At 42.8% G+C, this 21,833-nt stretch overlaps 1 protein-coding gene across 17 annotated transcripts in view; it reads right to left on the bottom strand.

Moving 5' to 3' along the window:
* GNG7 (G protein subunit gamma 7) overlaps positions 1–21,833 on the bottom strand; it is a 128,560-nt gene that overhangs the window by 80,986 nt on the left and 25,741 nt on the right. For 11 of the 17 annotated variants that reach the window (XR_014709633.1, XR_014709634.1, XM_084614578.1 and 8 more), the window contains one exon: positions 21,452–21,528. The exons of 4 other annotated variants lie outside the window; for them this stretch is intronic. The gene's annotated coding sequence lies outside the window, so the exon portion shown is untranslated. Of the gene's footprint in view, positions 1–5,632; positions 5,659–21,451; positions 21,529–21,833 lie in introns of those variants that run through there. 2 more of the 17 variants (XR_014709636.1, XM_084614586.1) reach the window with 2 other exon arrangements.

Below are 21,833 nucleotides of genomic sequence, written 5' to 3'. Positions count from 1 at the left end.
CTGTATTAGACACCTGCTGCATTTATTAGTTAATTTTGTAGACCACTTGGTGTCCTTCAGAATGAGAAATGCTAGAAAATGCAATTAAAGAAAGTCAGAACCAAATGGCTTATCTCACCCAAAGAGAGAGGTAAAATACAAAGTTTGCTTCTACTGAATACATAAACTACTAAAAAACAAAAACAAATCAATCTTCAAACCCACTGAAAAAATAAAAACCAGCATGTTGGGAGGAACATCAAGGAAGACTGGCAGAACAGGATGTACTGAAATCTTTTGAATCAGGAGAGGAGTTGCATTTGTTCGGACTTATATGGCCTCAGAGCAACATGTGTACCAGAGGACAACTTTTTTCTCCCAAGTTATCAGCAATGATAAACACTGGTCCTTGGTGGAAAACTGAGGAGCCCCAGAGATTTAAAAGCCTACTGTTCAAACAATTTCTGTGAAGTGTTAATCACAGAGCTGGTCTTGCACACACCTTTCTTGTGACCTTCCACAGCTACAAGGCATGTAATAATAATATAGTGAGTTCCTCTGGTTAGGACTGGCTGTGAAGCAAAGTTCTTCTCAGAGGAAAGAAGAGCTCATGCATGAGGTCTTGTATACACAATATGAGGAGGAAAAATTCAAGACATGGTTGATTTCTCCAGTCAAAGCTGCCATCGGTCATAAAAAAAAGTAACTTTCCCTTGAGACCTTTAACTGAAAGAGCTGGATGCCTAATAAACAAACTGCAACAGCACTTAATCAGATGGTATTTTGGGATTCAAAATTAATTCCACACACTGAACTATAGCAACAAGCAACTTAAAGTTGCCAAAAATCAACTTTTTTTTTTTAGTAAGTAGGAAGGAGACTTAAAATGCCACAGGGAAAAAAGTTTGAATGTAACTAACAAAGGTGTCTGGTAGTTTAAGTGATTTGGAGACTGTTCCTAGGATTCAAAATTTAAACAGATCCTAAACAAATGATCCAGTGTAGAGGAAAGGAGGAATACTATTCTAAGGGTTGTGGAATGCAAGTGCGTAGAGACAGGAGTGGTGGGGGGGGGGGGGGGGGCTGGAGGGAAGGCTGTATAATGCACCCTGAACACAGATCTGAGACAGACTGAAAATATGCAAAGTTAACACTGCTGAAGCATTTTTACATGCATCTATATTTAGAGAAATCAAACACCTAGAGAATGTAAGCAAGCGGCCCTGTCAAACTCGAGTATTCTATGCACTACCGTTTACAACTTAAACAAAAATAAGAGTATGACATTTGATAGGGCGCTTTCACACCAGGTATTACTAGGACAAATATAAAAACAGTGCAATGGCTAGATTATTCAGTTAAATCCACCAGCAAAACCTCACCGAAGATTTGCATTTTAAAACAGACCAAAAATTTACAGCCGGACAAAGTCTTCTTGTCTTGACTACAAGTTCAGACAGGACTGTAAACTAGGTGAAAGAGAGCAACTCAGCCATGTTTCCTAACCCTCTTTGCAACGATGGGCTTAGTTTACGCCTGAAGTCTGCATTTTGCACAATACAAACATGGACCAGGTTTTAGAGAACTCCGATGCCACAAGAATTAAGGAATTTATTGGCATTTGGACAAAAAAAAATCAAATCTGTTTTAATATAGGCCAACTCAACAGCGTACTAGCTGCATGGTGGTGTTGGAAGCAATGCCAACAGACCGATCGTTTATTTTTTGGACAATTCAGATATGTACATCCAACATCACACAACACATCATTTCAAGCAAGTAAGAAATGAGTTGCTATTAATGTTCCACAGGAAAAGTGGAAATCAAATGTATTCCAGAGTGATCTAGGACTCTCCTAGTATTACTGAGCTAAGTTATCTTGAAGTCCATTAGATAACACTGACCCAATTCTGTAAGCTCTGCACATTATGTTGTAGGATAGTGAAGTATCAGCCTGGTAATTAGGTTGCCTCTGGAATATAAATGCATCCACATTTGCAAGGAGTTTAGATGTTTCAAAGGAAAGATGTGTTTGGATTATTCTGGCTGTTTGCCAACACAGAGACACCCCGGAAGGCTAACTGCTCACGTGTTAGTAGGAACACTCTTCTCTCCATCGGCAGCAGCCCCTCCAAAAAAAAAAAAAGCGCGCAAGCCATTTCTCCTTGTGAAAAAAACCAAACTGTATTTGCGGTGGGAGGATGATCGTTTAGGCAAAAGGAAAACAAAGATTACTTGACTGTTACCCATTGCACAGAGAAAAACCACATCAAGATTTCAGCTGCTAAAGGTTAGACCAGCATGCAGGTGGAGTGTGTAGGAGGGCTGGAGGGCAAAAACAAGAGGCAGTAAAGACTGACTCAGCAGACAGCTCATCCCCTCACATTATCTTTGATCTCAAAGAGGAGACATTAAACACACTTGCAAATTAAAATATGAGCTGAAGATGGTTTATATAACAGGTCTAGAATAGGACAAATATTTTACTGTGTGCAGAGTTTACAGAGTACTTATGTCAGTCGTGTCTGCAGATGTCAGTCATGTTAGGAAGCCAGCACCACAGAGTGATTAGAAATTGTGTTCCGAGTCATGGGTGTAACAGGGGCACTTTATTTAATAAGCAATATCACACACATTACTTGTTTCAGGGTTTTAGTGCTACAGACTACTGAAAGACATCCTTCCCACACGGTATTTTGGAAGGCTAAATAAGATAGTGGTATACCCGAGATTAGGGTTGCCAGGCATCCAGAATGCCCAGCAGCTCTGGTCAGCACCACTGACGGGGCTGTTAAAAGTCCGGTCAGTGGCACAGCAGGGCTAAGGCAGGCTCCCTGCCTGCCCTGGCTCCACGCAGCTCCCAGAAGCGACCAGCATATACCTGTGACCCCTAGGTGCAGAGGCGGCCAAGAGAGCTCCACATACCTATAGCGAATCTAATATGTTTACAAGACTCTTCCCAATCTTTTCTTGGGAAGAGACTTGATCATCACATGGCAGCAACCATTTCACCTTGTTGGAGAGCTGCCAAATACTGACCAGTTAAGCAATGTTTTATTAAATCTCCACTTATCTCTCATTCCAGCTCACTGTATCAAGTTAATGCTGTAAGGTCTTCAGCAAGAGTTGGGAGTAATTTCTATGGGAACGATCAGGTTTCGGTTCTGACGCTTAAGCAGGTGCTGCACCTCTATACCACACAAGTGTGGCATAAACTTTTAGATTCAATGATGTTGACTTTTAAGAGAGTGGCATAGAGAGATCCATCTAACAGTTAACTAAATCAGTGGTTTTCAAAAGGTGGGTCGCAACCCCGTAGCGGGTCACAGAACATGAGGCACTGGGTGGTGGCGGCTCTGGTCAGCACTGCTGCCCAGGCTGTTAAGAGTCCCGTCGGCAGTGCTGCCCAGCTAAGGCAGGCTAGTCCCTACCTTCTCGGACACTGCTTGCGCACCTCTGCCTAGGAGGCGGACCTGCTGCTGGCTGCTTCTGGGGCGCAGCGCGGTCCGCGGTGCCAAGGGAGGCAGAAAGCCTGCCTTAGCACCCCCACTACATCGCTGACTGGGAGCTGCCCGAGGTAAGCCTGCGCCCCAACCCTGAGCCCCCCCAAACCCAGAGCCCCTTCCTGCATCCCTAGCCCAGAGCCCTGACCCTCATTCCTGACCTCAGCCCTGCACCCCAACCCTCTGTCCCAGCCCTGATCCCCTCCTGCACCCCAAAGCCCTCATCCCCCGCTCTGTTAGGTCGGGAGCATCAACAAGTTTCTTCAATGGGGTCACGAGAAAAAAAGGTTGAAAATCACCGAACTAGACAACGCACATAACAGTCTTTGTACTGCAAGAAAAACTTCCTTAGATAAAAAAGGCAAACATCTGAAGGATTCAATTTATGAGGAAATATTAAGATTTAATCAAAGAGCAGACATAGGGAATGCGCTACAGGGGACAAGTGAGGCAGAAAGTTTAAAAATGAGTGCTGGAGAAGTGTGGTGAACGAACTAAGTGGCGTGATAGATTTCCACGTACAAGAACAGAAATACTCAGAGCGGCTCAGCCCTAGGGGGCCAATTTTATTCCTCTAGAGCGGGATAGGCAAACTTTTTGGCCCAAGGGCCACATCCAGGAATAGAAATTGTATGGTGGGCCATGAATACTCACATAATTGGGGTTGGGAGGAGGGAGGGGGTGAGGGCTCTGGTTGGGGGTGTGGATTCCAGGGTGGAGACAGAAATGAGAAGTTCAGGGTGCAGGAGGGGGCTCTGGTCTGGGGCGGGGGTGAGGGCTCCTGGGTGTAGGAGGGGGCTCCGGGCTGGGACCAAGGGGTTCAGAGGACGAGAGGGGGATTAGGGCTGAGGCAGAGGGCTGGGGTGTGGGAAGGGGTGCAGGCTCTGGCTGGGGGTGCGGACTCTGGGGTGAGGCTAGGGATGAGAGGTTTGGGGTGCAGGAGGGTGTTCCAGGCTGGGATCGAGGGGTTTGGAGGGGGATCTGGCTGAGGAGGGGGTTGGGGCGTGAGGGGAGGCTCAGGGGTGCAGGCTTCAGGCGGTGTTTACTTCAAGCAGCTCCCAGAAGCAGCAGCATTGTCCTTCTCTGGCTCCTACACAAACACAGGGCCAGACGGCTCTCCACGCTGCTCCGTCCACAGACACTGCCCCTGCAGCTCCCATTGGCTGCAATTCCTGGCCAATGGGAGCTGCGGGGGTGGCACTTGGGGCTGGGGCAGCATGCAAAGTGGAGCCCCCTGGCCGTCCCTGTGCATAGGAGCCAGAGAAGGACCATGCCGCTGCTTCCGAGAGCGCCGTGTGGAGTGTCCCCTGATCCTGCTCCCTGGCTGGAGTGCAGGGGGGGGAGAGGGCAAATACTGCTGCTTCTGGGAGCCATGTGGTGCAGCCCGCAACCCTGCTCCATGACTGGAGCAGGGCAAGCCCCAGTCCCCGCTCCCCAGTGGGAGCTCGAGGGCCTGATTAAAATGGCTGGCGAGCCGAATCCTGCCCGTGGGCCGTAGTTTGCCCACCCCTGCTCAAGAGCAAATAAGTGAATTAAGTGTTCGTGGTTACTCTAGACTAATCAACTGCAATAGGTTCCCCACACACACACACACAAAGAAACTCATTTCACAGAGGCCACAGAATAGTCAAATACTAACTGAAGATTTTCTCAGTACAGACTCAGTAGCCTAGATGTAAAAAGCTCTGCACACTGTTCCTGAGTCACTCCCAGTATTAGTATAGAAGAGCACAAACAATACTATGTCTATTCATTATCAAGTATGTGAATAACGCTTTAGTATTTAATAGCATCCCTATGTATACTTCAGCATCACTGCACAGCTAATCAGCATTACATAAAATCCATTAGCTATGAGGGTTTTCTTAAACTAATTGCTGTATTATATTGCTACCCATTTTTCAATCCCACCTCCTTCTCAGCAGACACTCAACACCAAGAGCAAAAATGCCCAGCATGCAGTGACTAAGACACCTTTAAAACATAACCAACCCACAAAGGCAGTGCAGCTGCGAGCTACTCTAGTTTCTGGGTCTGAATTTCACTGTATGAGAAGGCAGCTTCCTTATTTAGACAGTTTGAAAAATGTAAATTTAAAAAGGAAGACTATGGCTGAGAATCTGCATAATTGGTGTCTACTCCTTGCTTACCTAACAGGAGAGGAATTCTGTCTGTCAGTTAGTCTAGACTGTGGTGTTCAGTCCATGGGATTCTGGAATCTGTGGGCCAGAAACACCACAACAGCTGAGATGCACCAGAACAAAGAACTGCCACCTGGTGGCTTCCTCATTTTATTGAAAATTTAAGTCTAAATATATTGCTTCATTCATATTCATTCTGGCATCCAAACAGTTATAAAGCAACTCCCACACATGCCAATTAGATTCAGTGCACAGTGGCAACATCTGATGCAATTTGCACCTCAAGTCAAAAGCAGGTTAGGTTTATATTTTTTTAAAAGCTTGCATACTTTACTTAAGGTTAGATAAAATGCCGGTATCAATAGTTTTTGAATTCAAAAGAGCAGCATTTCTACCCCTGAAACCAGTAAAGTGGTTTAACAGCGACATCTGCAGATCAAATAGGTACACTGCATGCAGCTGCCTTTTCCTTCTTTCCTACCTAAAGGAGTTGTGTGTAAAGACAGGAAATTTTCAAAGGCACGAGAGAAACCTGGGTGCCTGGCTGCCATGTGTGTCTTTGAAATTCTCCCCCGTGGTACATTTTATGGTCCATCTCATGTAGCTCTATGGACTCTGAACACCTTACAAACGATTTTATGGTGCTCTGCATGTTTCATGCATGAATTTCTCAAATGCTTCAGTTTCATTGGACGTACCTACAAGAAAAGTGGACTGGTGCTCAGAGGATACCAGTGGGTTACCCCAACACTACATTGCTGATTAAAAGCAAACCAGTCTGCTTAAGGGATAGGACTGGGAAAGCTAGTCTCTATTCCCTGCTCTCCCACAGGTTCCCTGTCTAAGCTTACATAAGTCCCTTCACTTGTGCCTCAGTAAGAAGGGGGAACACTTGCCTCTTTCAGAGCTAATGCCAGGCTTAAGTAATATCTGAAAAGTCCTTTGACTCCTATATAGAAGGAGCTATCTAGTTAAATGCAAAGTATTAAAACATTGATCCAAACAAGAGAGCACACCTTAGCCCATAACGAAAGGAACAGGACACTACTGGAGTTCCACTTGCACATTGCAGTCAGTTACCCTGCTGTAGAACTCTTAATAGCCACAAATTCCATATTAGGTGGCCCCCAGAGTAGTAGTATTTGACATTTACATAGAGCCTATCATCCCCAAAGGGATCTCAGCACTTTATTTGTACAGGCAAACACCAATGAAAGGTCATGACATCTAGATGTACAGTACTGCAGCTGTGGGTATGTGGGCCGGGGGGAGGAGAGATGATTTTGGCCTGGATACTTGACATGCTGAGTCCCAGGGAATCTTCAGCACCCACACAAAATAGACAGAGCCTCTTGGGTCTTGGTGGAGAGATCCACACAGGACAGGACTGCATGAAACTCAGCTGATCTACTTCAGGGGGATAGACAGCCCAAGTCTATCCTGTTGGGATTCAACTGACTCCAGGGAATCTATATAGTGTGAGCCCAATGCTTAATCTCTTATCTCCTTTAAAGTGGCTGCAAATTCACTCACCTAGTTCTGCCAGTCTCTCAATGTAATGAATTCTCATTGGTAGTTTAGCACCAGGAATAAATTGCAGCTGTAGACACTGTTCCAGTTTAAGAGTTAAAAACACAAGAAAGATTTTATTTTGAAGAGGGAAAACTCTCTGCAAGAAAAGCCATGTCAGAGTCTGAAGAGCTTGAGTGAGACTGCAGAGGCTGTAAAATTGAGTAGAGTGATCCCAGACCACCACCATCATACCAAATTACAGGAGGATTCAACAATGTTACTGATACATAACTTGTTATTCCACCTTATATAAAAGGCATGGGATTTTAATTACAACAGTGCTTCATTATATTAATTGGAGTTTGCTTATTTCAGGATTAGTCAGCACAACAAGACAATACTTTAACGCTGAATGTGTACACAGAAGATTGGAATTGGTGGTTTAATAATTTTGACAGAATATATGGTGCTAATGCCATGCTCAACTGGAGGAGAACAATGGAACAAATGGCAGTTTGCTTTGCTAGACACTTCCCAGAGAGACTTAAGTGCGATACCATCGATGTTCAGAGAAGCTCAGCACTTAAATCATTTATTGAGGTGCTGCCTCAGCTGCAGCCATTCTGCTTAATTAAAAGTGATGGGGAAGGTCTGGTATTTCCAGTTCGTCTCATGTAGTCTAGTGCAGAGTAATGAATCCTGCAACACTAAAGCTGAAAGTCACTGTGCTCAATAGTTGCTGTTCCAGTACTACTGGTTAATCAAATACCAGGTTCCAAAGAGGACTGGATTAGATTGATTTTTTTTTTTAAAGTGTCCCTGCTACCCAGTTACAGTAATTCCCCAAAAGCACTGGAGACGATTGAACTCTGTAAGTGTTACTTAGACATCTTAGTAAAAAAGATCCAATATGCAGGGCACATTTTGAGAGCGGCAGCCGGCAATGCACATTTACAAGCACTGAGAGGGAAAAAAAGGCAGAAAGCAACCTCGGATGGATGCTGTGGTATCCTGGATGGATCAAAATGACTATACTCATCCACAAAAAGATTAGCAAAAGGACCATTTAAAAAAAAAAAAAAACTACCAAGGCTGCAAACCTCCAGTATTGAAGAATTCCCCATCTCCCTTTGCTCCTGCATGGAAGCATAGAGCTCTTTTACACCCCGTGAAGTAAGACTTCTGGCTAAGAGGGATGAACATCCTTTGGAGCCTATCCAGCTTGATCCCTAATCAATCAGCGTGATCACTGTTGCACAATTCCACATGAGCCAACAGTGCTGTCTCAAGTCAGCAGCAATCCCAGCTTGAAGGATGCTGGAAAAGTCAAGCAGTAGACACAAGAGTCAAGAACTGCTCAGAACATGACTAAAAGGCTGGCAATGCTAGAGCGGACAGCACACCTGCATGCTGAAGCACCTTCAACTGCAAGCAGACAAAACCTTAGTGCCAATGCAATCTAGAATACAGCTAAATAGCCACTCAGAGGTTTGAAAGATTAGAGAGTCCCCCTGTTTGTCATCCAGGTAACAATAAACCTCTTCCAGCTTTCCTGCGGCACAGCAGGTGTCAATGTTTGTGAGCTCAAAGTTATGATTCACTTTGTAAAATGAATTGGAATTCACAGGCTTCAGTCACTTAATGCATCATCCATTTAATGCATTATTAGATGTTACAAACTGGGGCAATATATTTTGCCCTATTTACACAGTGATTTTATTGTAGTCGTACTTCAACCAAAGTGAATGTAGGGCCTTGTTTATTACAACAATGAAAACAGCTTGTTCACAACGAATATGAAGTTTGTATACCGAGGTACATGTTGATTCATTTGAATGTTTAAGTATTTCTGATCAGGGCTCCTGTTGAATATGCCAGAAAAACATTGGCAAGGGATTTTTTTTTAAAAAAATACATAATGTACGTGCATGCCCTAGAGCTCAAGCTGTGTTCTTGTGATGCTCAGTCTGACTTGGCAGCATCTGAAACATCAAATCAGTCATCTCCAATTTCAACTACTGGATGAGTGAGTTCAGTTAGAAATAGCAATCTGCTCACAAATTCTCTGCAGTCTGGTTAGCTGATCACATTCAATGGCTGATTAAGTTATTTGTGCACCATCATCAGGCTCGGTGAAGCACCGACACTGTCCCGTCCCCATTACAAGGGAATCCAAACAAATAATAGAAGAATTTGCACCCACATAATGCTGATAGGGGAATTCTACACAAAAGCGCTTTTACATTGAAGCCCCTTAGTATCTTTAGTCACGATGGCTAAAAACAGCTCTGGTGGCAAGTCTAACTTTCTCAAGCAGCAAGGACAAAAGACGTTCTAGGCCTGGAAGCAACTTGTATTTTAACAGAACATTAAAAGTCAGAGAGGAAGCATTAAAGGCACAATTAGTTTTTATATGTAGAAGCTCCCCTCCTGCATCACCTTCCGACTCTCCTCAGGAAGAGACTTCCTGCTTACCAGTAAGACATTGCTCAATCTTTTTCCGGTCAACCCTGCTTACTGCACTAAACACAAAGGTGATGTGTGTGTGTTCTGGATAAATTCCAAGAATCCAGCTGAGCTGAAATCTAAGTCAGCTTGTTTCCCCCACTTACTGTTTGAACACAAACAAAACTGTTTTGTGGAGTGAAAAACATGTCACTTATGCTTATCTCTCTACTGGGATCTGGGCCCATGAGTGCCTGGCTCCTTTCACCAATATTTTCCTCCGATTTATTTAAACCTTGGTCAATGCGACATACCTTCTGTACTCTGGCTGGAGGGAAGTGTTCTAATCAAATGTCATTTTGTGATGCAATAGTAATTGCTGCAAGTTCTTTATCACAGGCAAAACTGCCAGCTATCACTACAGATACTTAGGAATAGCAAAGAACTTTGCATGTGCCTAAATAATATGTATTACCTCCCCTTTTGCTTGCTTGAATTCTAAGTTAAAGTAGGGATGAAGAGAAAAACTTGAGACTTTGATAATTGTTCAGAGAACTACTGTAACAGTTTAGTACTGTTTGTGAGCTTGTAGAAAAGCTCCTTTAGAATTAAATGCAGTCACCTTTTTGCTATTAATAGGCACATTTGCATGTATGTCAATGATCAATAGGTTCCCCTTCCTGTTCTCTGGACACTTAATTATTCATTGCAGGAAAATCTGTTTATGTGCAAAGTAAACATAAAATCCTCAAGCCCCAGAAAGAACTCCAGTCCTCAGACCATGCCTTCCTCAAAAAGAACCTTGCATTAGACCTGAAAGATTAACAAAACCAGGTTCTGGATGACTCAGGGGTCAGGAGAGCAAGTTTAGAACAGAGGGTTCTCATTGTTACAGACAGCTCCTCTGCCCTTTTAGAGAAGGAATTCCAGCTCAGCACCGCCACTGATAACGGTGTAACCTATGACAGGAGAAGAGGCAGACTCAGGAAATCAGGCCCCAAACCACTAAGTACTAAGCAAGGCCAATTAGGCTTTAGACAAAGCTGAGACAAAGGTCATGTCACAACACAAAAAGCTTGCTTGTAGAGATCAGGGTCACAGAGACTGGGAGATCCAGCAGAGAGATGGGATATAACTGAATGCTACCACCAGGACAGCTATTGTAGGTAAAGGGCAAACGGCAGTAGTTAAGATATTACATTGGCTCCTCTCAAAAGCCTTGTTTTTGGACCACCACTGGGGACCTAGACATTCTTCAGAGTACAAGGTCAAGACACCATCTTGTCACTTTCATGTGCTCCACTTGTACCCACATTTCTTACTCAATTAAACTTTCTGTAACATTGGCCATGCGTTCCTTTCTGAGGCAACCTTGGACTCAGTGACCCTCCGAAGAATTAACCAGAGTAATGCTAGCAGGGGGAGAACAGGTGGTTAGAATTCCCCTCATTCTTCCTTCTTCAGAACAGATGGCAACGTTTGAGCTGGCTGGTGCATCAGATTCTCACTGAAGCAACAAGGACTTGCTTGATTTGATGCAAGTTCAAATCTCAGCTATGAATATGCACCAACGATTGAGTTTCAAGAAGCTTCCTTCGCAATGTCAGGTGAGCACTTACGTCAAAGCCAAGGAGAGAGAGTGACAGAGGCAATGGGTTGTGTAACACAGCACACTAATTCAACTATGCAGGAGCTGCCTGCTACCTCTGCACTGCCTCTACTTCCAGGAAAGACCAAGTTAAAGATCAGAGACTCAAGAAGTGTCTTCACCCATTTAGGATGTTGAGAAACAAGTTCTTGAAGACAGTGCTATCTACTAATCATTGTGCATTACCATTAGAGAGGCAATTTCAACATCCAGTACCGAGGGCTGCAGACCTAAACACACCTTTAATTAAACTTTAATTAAAATCACTATAAAGGGAGAGAGGGTGTTAGTTTAAACTACAGTAAACTAGTATATCAATAAGCAACTATGTACTTAGGCTATTTCTATGAAATAACTAGTGGGTGGTTGTTGTTGTTTCATAAGGGAAGGGCATGAACTGCTTTCCCAGATGTCCTGCCAGCTCTTACTAGTTAATGTCTCTGTACAACATGAAGTCAAAGAACTTACTCTCTTAACTCTCAGGCTATACTAGAGTCAGAGTTCACTTGTACTGCCCACCCCAAACTGCAAAGCTTTTAAGCAGCCCACTACTATGAACCGCCACTTCCCTAAGCAAAAACCAAACTACCATCTCTCTAAGGCCCAGTCCAACAGCACAATACATTTGAAGTGATAACAGTCAAAGCAGCTCAGTCAGCAGAGATACAGACTTCAGCCATCCCTCCAAGAACAAAGCACCAGAGGGACAATATCATAATTCAATACCTGGATTCCTAGAAAACTCTCACTAGGCTCCCAACCTACCCAATCTTTTATAACTGTACCACAGAGTTTGGTTCACGGTAATATAGGGCCACAGCAAGGCACTGCTTTTCAGCTTTTCCTGAGGAGATTGAAATGAAAAAATTAGCATCCATTTCAAAGCTGGCTCAGAACTACTGCATGCAGTTTTACCATGCCATGGAATAGCAGAGAACATTAGGGGCTTCTAATCTGCAAACAGATTTAAATAGTAAGTTACTTGGACCCTGAAAAGTATGCACAGTTGTTTAAATGCTTCTGGTGTTCAGTAAGAGGTGATAAATAGTGAAGTGATAAATAGCAAGCTGCTGAAGGAGTCAACCACAATTTTCAAACTGCAGAAGGAAGCGCAAGGGTTGGTTTATTGGACGACTTAACTCTCTCAGCGGAACACATCTACCTTTTGGCTAGATGAAGCTGTGCTGAGTAGAACCAACTGGTCCCCGCATGGGATGTGACCATAACAAGAGATGTGAGGCTCCCTGTGCAGTGACTTTTTTGAAATTTCAACAAGTGAATGTGAACAAGCACTGTACCCCCCTCTGCAGGTATGTTAAATAAAGCACATATGTTTGCATTCAAGTTATGAACACCAAACACCAACTTCCTAAAATGTTTACACCTAATTAATGGAAAAACTGAAGTGATATAAACGAGTGTTCACCTAAGGTTTACTCTTCTATCAGTGATCATCAGAGCTTCCTTAACGTGCCATTTTGAAAAGAAACGTACCTTACCCCAAGGCTGATGAACAGTTCAGGCATAAGGAGCGCACATCAGAATGAACAGCATTACCCAGCTCACAAAACTCTTAAGATTCCAACAGGCACCCGTAATCTTTTAACAGTTATAAAGCTCATTTATTTTACAATCACCAGGTCCATGTTCTCCACCATAATGGAGTACTAGGCCAGCTTATTACAAAAGCCCTAGAGCAATTTCAGAGGCTGTTCCTTTCTGCAGTCCATCTTTTGGATAAGTATAATTGTTACTTACTTTCCACTAATCTAGTGAACAGCAGATGCATAAGCTATTCAGAAATCTTTGGCTGGCAGAAGGGAGATGACCCCAAAGTTTACACAGGAAGGGCAAAGCAGGCAGATGCAATTGTGGTATGGATTCACTTATTGGACCAGCTGGCTCAATGTAGGGAATAGTTCAACTGTAACAACCTCCCCCATACACTAAGTGGCATGTTAAGGGTTTTAAATCAGCTGCTCTAGCTCCAGTTTCCAGTCCCAGAAAATACATTTCCAAAATCCAGAGCCTTCCAAAAAATGTTAAACCTCTTATTACATATCAATTGCAGCAAGCCATATTGAGAGAAGAGGGGCAGTGGAAAGATTTGGTTAATATTTCCCTATTGTAGTTTAAAAAGGAACAGGGTCAGATTCTTGGCAATATTTTCAAATGCTTTTGTAAGGGTTTAAAATTAGTCCCTTAGATTGTGAGCTCTTCAGGGCTGGTACCATTTATACAGCAGCTAGCACTGTGGGGTCCCAAACGTGACTGAAGCCACTGGGCTCCCCAGTATAGAGGTTATATTCATTATTCATGAGGAAGAGGGAAGGCAGCACATGCCTACAATCAGCTGGCAAATCATATGTTTGGACTACTAGCTTCATATGTCCTTTCAAGATACTTCAACCAGGTAACACATCTAGCAAAGTCAAATTCTTGTAAGTGGGCCTTAAGAGTCACAAACTGCTATTTTGTTTACTCTAAATAAAAGCTCGCTCACTGGCTTGTAAACAGTGCAAGCACTGTCAGATACTAAACACAGGGCTGATTAATAACATGTGTGGCTGCTGTGATCTTCATGCATATTCAGTCCAAAAGCCTACACAAAAATCTAGGGGTGAGAGTTAGCATAATTTGGAACAATTCTCAGAAATACTAACCCCTCTTCAAATCTTCCTGATAAGCAGAGCGCCACCTTTGGGGTTTTCCACAGAAATAAGCCTTTTGTTTACAGGGCTTGCAGAATTCCACTCCCGGGGCTAGCCTGTTCCTGCTCAGAGAGAAAACAAGCCTGACCTCGGATTGCTGAAACAAAAACTGCTCCCTCCCTCCCCACACCATCACTCCCAGTGCAAAGGTAAAAAAAGCACAAGACATCATGCAATGTGACCAAGCTGATTGAGAACAGAATAAATGACAGCAAGAAATCCTGTTTATTGCCAATATCCCTGCAGGAAAAAACAAAAATCCCAGAGCGAAGAGGATGAACTGCATTGGGTGCACTCCTGCTTTAGTTCGTCAGGCTATGTTGGTTGTTCTCATCATTTCTTAGCTGGTGAAAGGGAGGCAGGAAGGCAAATGGACCACCAGTATATGAACTGCAGCAGTCACTGCTTATCACAGCCCTCACACTGAATGCATGGAATAGACATTCCATCTTTCACTTGTTACCAGTAGGCTTTGAAAGACCCCTAATGCCACATTACGAGAGCTCTTGGGAGGGAGATTAGCAGGAGATCTCTGTTGCAAAGTCTTGCGATTTTATTGATTTTTATCTTGGGATTTTGTTAAGCCTCAATATTTGCCATTTATTTATTTTTTAAAGCCTCAGCCTTCTGGAATCTTGTGATGAAAGAATCTTGGGGGTTTGGTTTAAGTTTCTAGCCCTTGTGGATTCAAAAAAAAGCTTGAAAATGGGCCTGAACGTAACCTAAAAGACCAAAAAGGCCAACAGGAAAAAAAACCTCCCACCATCCCCTTTTATTTTTACATCTCACAATTGGAGGGGAGGGGAAAATAGGGCTGACATGCTTTTTGACCATGCGAAATTGGTAATATATCCTTTGCACTGACTCCAGCTACAGGCACTCCACCCAGCCCCGTGGCAGGACAGCTTGTTTCACAACAGCAAAACAGCTCGACAGCAGTATTATGAATTGAAGTTTTAGTGCTTATGTTTTAATGCAAATTCAGATTGTATACAACGGCCATTTGCACAGATGGTGAATCAGTTTATTATTTGCACCACAATCGCATCAAGTACCAATCCAAATCAAAGCCCCACTGCACTAGGCACAGTACGTGCCCCCAAAGAATTTACAATAGACAGAGTGGAGGGGAAACAGGGGTGAAGTAACTTCCCCAAGTTCACAGCAGGAAATGGAACTTAGGTCTCCCTAGTGCTCCAGCCACTGGACAATGCTGCAGGCATTGAGATGTAACAGTTACCAGCTCAGGGAAGATGAAGATGTCAGATGGCAAGAGGTTTACTTGTTAGTTGCAAATAGGATTCACTTGCTACATCACTAATCAAGTAACTTAGGGACATGTTACATAGTGTACCAATAGGCTAATTAAAGCACCACTAATAGTAATTAATTGACTCAGACACCAGGACACATTCTCACATGATTTTGATTCACGGTAATACTGCAATTTTGTATGTGAGGTAACCATTTGGATGTCAGTATGGCTCACCTTGGAATATTCACTTCTAGGCTAGAAGGTCACTAGCCCAAGGCCCATACCAGGACTTTGTACTCCATGGTTACATCAGCATTACGTAAGCCTAAAGGCGGGGGATGCATTACTGAAGGAGTAGTTGCTCAGGAGAGATATTCCATGTACAATTGTCTTAATTGGACAGTAAGAATGCCCTTTTTAATCCTGGTATGTAGTGCCTTTTTAATCCTGGTATGTAGTGCCTTTTTAATCCTGGTATGTAGTGGATAGCAATCTAGGGGCCAACCAAGTTACAAATCATGTCCCTTTTCTAAGCAGCCCAGTCGATTAAAATCAGCAGTGTCAGACAGGTTTGGACGGGCAGCCAACACTGCGTGGCTAGTGCGCTTACCCTGATTACAGGGGAGCTGAACCGCCCACCGCCACATTCCCCAAAAGAGCAGCAACTTTTGAATCTCTCCTCATCCCCAGAAGTCTTCACATTTTCCAAAGCCAAGCGTGTGACCCAGAATTCTCAGTAAGCAGCAGCTGCCACAGCCATTCTGCACGCGTCAGATCCTAGAGCAAGTTGCCATTTGTGAAGTTGTTAGGAAGCTTGTTCTGGGAACTGGCTCGGACGATAACGGATTCCTGAAAACGGAAGGCTTAGGGATTGAGGAAAACAAAAAGGCGGCCTTCTCTCTCCTCTTCTACTGCTTTGTAGTAATCCATACATCAAGGGATCAATATTCAGAAATGGAAATCTGCAGGAACCAAAACCACCAGGAAACATGCTACTAAGCTCCAGTCACACCTGCTTCTGTAGACTCACTCAGCTGCTTGTGGGCTTCTCAGCAAGCCAGTGGGAAACATTCTAAATAGGGCAGCTGCTGGAAGACAGGGAGAGCAGCCTGATGAGCCTGTGCTCCCTGCATCTAGGAGAAAGGGATCTCTGCATGCATAGTGGTTCCAACAGGGGTCCTAGTGGGAAGGTGCACAGAGTAACAGGTAACAGAAGCTATAAAGAAGTTGCCCGGAGACTGAATAGCTATGGGGAAAGAGGGATTTAAGTAGCCTGGAGCTCCTGCAGAAAGGAGAAGAGGTGAAAAAAAAGAGATAGCCAGCATACCCCTTCAGAAAGACCACCCTCTCTGATGTTCAAGGCAAGCACATGATGGCAACCACATTTGCTTACTCAGTCATTTCACTGCTAGTATCTTAGTAGTTTCTTTGTAAAGCATTCTGAGATACTGAGAATGAGAGACAGCATACAACCATGAAACCATGCTCCTAGGCTGTGTCTTTCTATTAATGAGCAACAGGGAAAAAAGTTTACACATAATAAACCCTGCAGACAGCCACATTCTATCTGCAAGAGTTCATTCTTTAAAGAAACAAGACAAGCTAATTCCATGGTAAATACTTGGAGTTATATACCCTGCTTAATAATATCTTGTTACGCTCTTTCCCAAGGCTTTAAATAGCTAACACTGCAGATCACTCAGGAGAGCACAGCATCCATGGAAAGAACAGAACAGAACTTATGTTTCACTGGTAACGCTGAAAACTATTTTCGGAAACATTAACAGGGATGCCAGTTTCCTCAAATTGGTTGGAAAACTAACTAGGGGAAGAAGTGTGTTACAGCAATACTCCTTTCCTTGGCTAAGAGATGTACTAGATGATTTCCAGATCTTTTCAGTCTCTAACATCATCATCAAAAGCAACCTTTTTCTTTCCCGTTTTAGGGGAAAAGTGGGTTGTGGGGAGGAGAGAAGATAGAAACACACTAAAAACATGCCCAGGTTATAAAACAGTAAGACAGTCCACTATTTGGCAAAATAGCTTCAGTCTAAGGTCTTTTGCAATTTCCATCATAAAAAAAGTGTTTAACTCACCATTGTATTTGGCACACGTTCAAGCTCAGAGTGCGTTTTCAACTACTTAATTTTATGTCTATTTAGCTTTTCATTAATAGAGTGAAAAAATGTCTGCTGTGTAATGGATGAGATTTAAATTAAAATTTTATGCATAATACATACTTCAGAAAGAAAAGGAGGACTTGTGGCACCTTAGAGACTAATAAATTTGAGCATAAGCTTTCGTGATCATGCATCTGATGGAGAGCTGTAGCTCATGAAAGCTCATGCTCAAATAAATGTGTTAGTCTCTAAGGTGCCACAAGTCCTCCTTTTCTTTTTAAAAGATACACTGTAAATTCCAGGGCTGAAACCTAGATGGGACAATGAAGTTAACAATTCTTAAAGCACCATGTGATCTTTACTTACAAGTGGTCAGGTTTTAGATCTCATCTAATGACTGGCTGTATATACAGTGCTCTGCATTGTGACCACTCCAGACTAAGACTGGCAAATATTAGGCCAAATGGAAAGGCACACAGGTTCCTGTAATGAAATTAATGAACCAGAGGTAAGTCTGTTTTGCCTCCAAACCATTATCAAACTATGCCTAAAGTAAGGCGCTCCTCCCTTCCCAAGCTATACTTTCAGAATGGACCTTAGTCCATCATTAGAGAAACTAAAAATTCAGTCTTTAATATAGAATTGAGGGATTACAAGAGAGATTGAGAAGGAAAAAACAATAACTTTAGCAAATAGGGAAAGACATGGAAACAAGGTTAACAGTATTGTATTAGATTTGCATGTTTCTCCCAGGACAGGGCTTCTGAGGTTTCATTTCAATGTGCTTTCATATTATTCAGGTGCCCTAAATTCTAGAGACTGATCTGAAGTCAATGAGCTATTTCAGAGAGTCAATTAATAAGGAAACTAGATAAATGCCTTAATGAATCTTGGGAACACATAATACTCCAGATACAACAGTGATAACTGGAACAGGGCAACATAATTTCTGCTGGATCTAGGTCAGCAACAGAGCAATCTTCATTTAACTCCAGGAAGAGGACAAGAATCACCAGAATTTAAAAAAAAAAAAAAAAAAAGGTTATATTTTAAAGACCTACTCATAGTACAGAGCGCTCTGAATGAGTCCATTGATGAAGCACTGGTTATTCATCTAGGAGAGATGAATGGAACAAAAGGGTTCTCTTAAATGCATCCTGAAAACAGAAGCCAAATCTAGCAGTGACATTTCAAACATGTGCCCTACTTCAGGAATAAATTCAAGAGGGGGAAAAAAACGCCACACAGCAGAGGTAGGAATCTAAGCTACAGAAAGCGTATGAGCCCCCCCGCCCCCCGCCCAAACTCACCACTCTAGTGAATACGTAATTTTTATTTCATTGTGCAGGGGTTTAACACAGACAGTGTCTATACATTGAAATATACTTCTCATTTGGAATTATAAAATTAGCACCTACTAGGGAGATTACCAGTTAACAATATGTTAACCTCTGAGCCAGACAAGCCGATACTAATGCAACATGCAGTGATTAACAGAAAATTAATCCATGAATGTTTTCATTACATTTTTTTAGTTTCATTATGCTTTGACTCAATCAAGCATTTCATTATGGCTCACAGGAGGGCACTCTCCTCCAATTCTGTGAATGCTGCATGGGATACATTTTCTGCACAGCAAAATCAGTTCTAGCACAGTAGGTGGCCAATAGAGAAATGGAGGGGGGAAAACAAAAAAGAAAAAAGTGTTGATTTACATTCTGCCCTTGAAGTGAAGCAGGTTAGGGGGACATTTTGGTTGTTAATACACAGCAACAGGAAGTTACTCCATTTCTGCTACCATTTGGAGAAAGCAGGGGGAATTGCCAGTCATACAAACGTGGACAGCTCTAACCAAACTTAGTTGGTACAACCATCACTTGGGCCTCATTTTAGTGAGCAAATGCCTGCTAACATATCCAGGGACCAATGATCTTTCTTAGATAATTGGCAAATGACTGATTCTGCTAGTTTAAAAGCACTAAACAGAAGCTTTCCTGTATGCTGCAAAGCACAAGTCTCATGGACACACTGCCCTCTTGTGGCAATTCAAGAAGTCTTAAGCCAGAATCTATTACCAGTGGCAGGAACAGACAGTGTGCTTGTCCCCACCGATGGCATTGTTCTCTTAAAAAGTATTGAAATGTGCAAGTCAGAACCAGCAAACTGTTTTGTGAAAGTGCCTCTCCAACTTCCTTGCTGACAAGCTCAATCTGTTTGATTTCTAGTTTATGTTTGGCTTTCAGTTCCATGAGGACTTAGTTTGGAAGAAAGAAAGAATGTATGACAATAGGTCACCTGAATGAAGGGGACAGGTTTAAAGAGGAATCACCCACAAGGCAGGTCAATTTTACTTAATAACCTTAACAGTATTTTAAGTCACCATATCACTACTTTATGATCCAAGGGATAAAAACATTCATTGCTTGAGAAAGTGACCATGAACGAGTAATCTATATAGAAATATTTGAAGCGGGTACACATCAAGAAAGGCAAATCAAATATTTAGTATTTGAAAACAGTCTTCCCTGTATTTCCCAACAAAAACCCACCAGAGAATGGATAGATTGGCTTCTGAGGGAGCACTACAAAGCTTGGCTAAGCGATGAAAAAAATGCGTGGAAGGCAAAGGGGACACATGAACATCAAGGAGGAAGAGGAATTTAGGAGGATACAACCCCCAGGGGTCACAACCAAGCACAATGGGATAAAATACAGTGGAAAATTTAGGCTGAACAGGAAAATAATCTGAAAGCACAATCCAGTAGCCTGTTGAACAATCTGCCAGAGAAATCACCCCATAAACAGAGATTTTAACACTAGACTGTACAAAGCACGAGAAAGGGTTCAACAATCCTGCATTGTCTCTTGGGTATGGACTAGATGACTTAAGCAAGCAAGCAGTCAGGTATGGGAAAATATTACTGTTTTATGAACCATCATTTTTCATTTTCTATGGAACAATAAGGGGAAGGATGGTGCAGGGGTTAGGGCACTAGCGTGGGATTTGCGAAACCTTGTTTTGACTTCCTGCTCTACCAGACTCTTTTGTGTGATCTTGGGAAAGTTACTGAGTCTTTTCATGCCTCAGTTTCCTGTCTGTAAAACCCAGGTAGCAACGTTTCCCTGCTTGCAACAGTGTGGTGAGGCATTCAGATACAATGGTCAAGGGGGCCATGTAGACACCTTGTAGAGACAGAAGTTGGCCTTTTTGTCATGTTTCACATTAAGGGGCTGTTTGTGCACTGTGCCCTTCAACAAGTCTCTACACTCTATTCTTATAGGCTCCAGAGACAACAAATTCTAAATTTGTAGATGTGACCTAAACATTTATACTGATCAATCAATTATCCTTGTGACGCTAAATTCAGGCTGCTCCTTGGTGTTCTCTAGAAGACCCAATATCTATCATAGTCATACTATTATCCAAAAGTTAGAAAATTGTAACAATCCTTTCTGACTAAAAGATGCCTGAAGTGCAGTCACAACGCATCTTTGGATGATGCATTTTGTAGGACGTCAGCAGATGGCTGCTCCAGCATTGTAGGGTGCAGCCCGAGCACAATGCATGAAGATTTAGTGTTTAACTGCTATTAGCACAAAAGGTAGTTGTTCAAATAAACCGCTGTGCAGAGTATTGAAAAATTTACTTTTAGGGATAGATACAGCTTTCTGCAACAAAGATGCTGCAACAATCGGCTGGATACACAACTATGTAAAGTTTGCAACAAGTGTCTCACAGAGCATCTGGATTAGGGCAGCAGGCAAATAACCCTTTAAGGGAACTGGCATTACCCAATCTCACACATACATTCCTCCCCAGCTCCTCCCTGCCCCATATCCCCTAGCATCTTTCCATCTAAACCCATATCCTTTATAGGGAAAAGAACAAAATCCAGAACAGAACATACGATCACCGTTTGACAAACCTGCGGCAAGTCCTATCAGCCCTGGTGGTCTCCCTGATTGGATTCTAAGCATATCGCTACCACTCTCCTCAAGCCACTGGGAGGAGTAATTAAAACAGCTACTCAGTTTTTGAAACTCCAGGATCCACAGATTAAAGAAACTGACAAGTCATTAAGAGGCACAGCAGTTATGTTAGGAGTGTGTTGTGATGTACTGTAACACAAAATGTACCTGTTTAGAGGATGCCAAAACTACAGTTTTCAGCACCAAGATAGCTGATTTCTCTGGCTTGACTGAAGACACTTTTCCTTTAAAAACAAAAAAAAACAGAAGAGAATTTACAATGATCAAGACATGGTTACTCTGTTTGACAAGAAACATCATTTGCACTGAATACACTTTGTAGCTGTCATTGCTCCCTGAACAGTGGATGTCCTGTGCAGTACTAAAAAGCATAAAGATGCTGAGCCCAACCAGATACTGTATTTCCTACTTGGCAGGCATTTATTATATGAAGGACACAAACAGATTAGCTACTAGCCAAGTGGGTAAGAGAGCGCCTCTTTGCATAGATAGAGCAGAGATTGTGTGGGATAGATGATATTTTCCCCCT

This window comes from Lepidochelys olivacea, assembly GCF_965140295.1.
Source record: "Lepidochelys olivacea isolate rLepOli2 genome assembly, chromosome: 25".
In the NCBI taxonomy this organism is placed as follows: domain Eukaryota; kingdom Metazoa; phylum Chordata; order Testudines; family Cheloniidae; genus Lepidochelys; species Lepidochelys olivacea.
Note: the sequence above shows the minus strand (reverse complement) of the source record. Positions and strands in the feature narration are given on the sequence as shown.